The 2625-nt window shown below is 44.2% G+C and overlaps 1 pseudogene; it reads right to left on the reverse strand.

Annotated features, from left to right (window-relative positions):
• Positions 1-385: 385 nt before the first annotated feature.
• LOC101085278 lies at positions 386-651 on the reverse strand (annotated as a pseudogene).
• Between the last annotated feature and the right edge of the window lie 1974 nt (positions 652-2625).

Below are 2625 nucleotides of genomic sequence, written 5' to 3' on the forward strand. Positions count from 1 at the left end.
GCGAGTCAAGTCTATGTGGAAAGCACAGGGAGAAGAGGACATAAAGAATGAATTTTAGCTTTCTCACACCACAAGGCATTTGTGCCAAGGTGACTAACGTGTGTTTATGTCAAGGAATCCCTCCTCCTGGGAACCAAGAGGAAGTTCCTCAAACCTAGAAGGGAATGGTGTTTTGCCCCATTGTATCAATCTTGCTTTGGAGATATTCTGTTAGTGATATACGCCCTTTCCCTCAAAACAACAATAAAGTGTTCTGTGTGCTAACAACATAGCTTAAAAAAAAGTAAATCAAAAGTATGTATTTTTATAAAAGTTGATCAAAAATAGTATTTCAAACAGTGCAGTCACCAGGAGTACACAGTTATCCATCCAAAATGCCCACATTTCACTTGGCATCCCCAGCACCTTCAGCTTTCTGTGCCCTGTCTGTTTGGGCAACTCCATATTCTGCAGGGTTATTCCCATCCTTGCCACAATCAGCTGTCCCCTTTTCCCTTTTGGGTACCAGGTCTCCCTTCTTTGCAGGGGCCTTCTTAGGTCTGGGCTCTGGCTTTCCAGGAGGTTTAGCAGATAGCCTTGCAGACCTCTGTGATCATCCTTCACCTTGGCTTTATCTCCTTCAGAATCCCCTGCTGCCTTTCTCTTGGGCATCATGGCCGGCGGGGGGGGTGGGGTAGGCACTGGATGCAGGGGGCAACAGCACATAGGCTTTGGCCAGTCCCGGGGGGTGTTCTCACTTCCTCTTCCAGCTCATTTATTTTTAAAATTTTTTTTTAGCGTTCATTTATTTTTGAGACAGAGAGAGACAGAGCATGAACAGGGGTGGGTCAGAGAGAGAGGGAGACACAGAATCAGAAGCAGGCTCCAGGCTCTGAGCCATCAGCCCAGAGCCAGACGCGGGGCTCAAACCCACAGACCGCGAGATCGTGACCTGAGCTGAAGTCGGACGCTTAACCAGCTCATTTATTTTTTAAAGGAGTTGCGAGAAAAAAAATCAGGTGGAAGATTTCTTTCTTCCACCTTATTTTAACAGATGCTGCCCAGGAAAATAAACAAGGAAGAGAAAAGCTTCTCTGGCTTCCACTGCTGCCTCTGAGGACCACCCCCCAGGGGTCCCTTCTCATGTTCCATATCAAAGCCCTTGTTGGAAAATTAGAGTAGATACTGAATTGAATAGTACACTGAAACACAGATTTAAGATGTTCCAAATAAAAACAACTTGTTTATATCATATAGAGAATGTGTTTTACATACTTTTAGACCTTAGGGAAAATAACTAGCTTTCAGAAGACGTGTTTGTTCACACATAACACATTTATCAGCTAGTGTTAAATTGAATATAATTCCGCAAAACCAAAATTAACTCTTGCACTACACAGACAACCCCTGCTCAAGTTATACCCGTATATATGTACAGAATAGGAAGATGATTCATTAGGACTGTCCAATGAATGCAGATTTTGTAGGTTTGTGTTTTATATGCTTCATCATGAATAAGTTCACACATTAAAAGCAAATGGCTTAGCACCATGGAGAGGATGGCAGTTTGAGCTTCTCAAATGCATGTATGAATTATCTCAGGGGTTCAAGGACATGTGGTGGGGGGAGAGAGAGAGAAATTCAGGACATTCATATTGTGCATCTATCTGGAGCACCAGCCTTTCTGAGAGGTGGGGTAAATTAGCAAGAATACTTTCTCCTGCGGGAATCTGAAAGCCTGAACTCACTCTTAGGAACATTTTATCACCTCACAAGGCAGCAGGTCCCCAAGGCAGGTGGCTCCAAGCTTGGTTAACCCAGAGACTCAACGATACCATGTCAAACCTCTCCATTCTGTATAATTTTCCTTGGTCATTTTCCCAAGAGGGGCTTTCTCCTCTGGCTGGCTCTCCAGGACTTATGAAATAACTACCACAGCCCCAGATATCAGATCCAGAGACAAAACAATGCCAAGAAAAGAAGAGTAAGGGGCGCCTGGGTGGCGCAGTCGGTTAAGCGTCCGACTTCAGCCAGGTCACGATCTCGCGGTCCGTGAGTTCGAGCCCCACGTCGGGCTCTGGGCTGATGGCTCAGAACCTGGAGCCTGTTTCCGATTCTGTGTCTCCCTCTCTCTCTGCCCCTCCCCCGTTCATGCTCTGTCTCTCTCTGTCCCAAAAATAAATAAAAACGTTGAAAAAAAAATTAAAAAAAAAAAAAAAAGAAAAGAAGAATAAGGCACCATCTATCTTTTAAGAACAAGAAAATGTTTTTCAGTACCACCCCTCCAAGTAACATGGGCACGCCCAACTATAGGGCGGGCAATCACGATGGGATTCCCATGATCCATGTTGAATGCTGAAGACAGAATTACCTTTCCTGTGTATGTGGAAAGATACTACAGGGAAGAAGGAAGAGGAAATGGACATTGAGTGAGTAACCTACTGTCCCTCAAGTGTGTGTGTGTGTGTGTGTGTGTGTGTGTGTGTGGATATGTTAGGAAGAAAATTTCAAAATTTGCATACATTTTAAGAACAAACAGAAGGCTTAAAAGAACATTTGTGCATACTTATGTATGATGGGCTTGCTCTGAGTCAGGCTCCATACTCCCCAGGAGACACTTGATGAGTTCTCTACTGTTAGGGATAA

This window comes from Felis catus, chromosome B1, assembly GCF_018350175.1.
Source record: "Felis catus isolate Fca126 chromosome B1, F.catus_Fca126_mat1.0, whole genome shotgun sequence".
Taxonomy (NCBI): Eukaryota; Metazoa; Chordata; class Mammalia; order Carnivora; family Felidae; genus Felis; species Felis catus.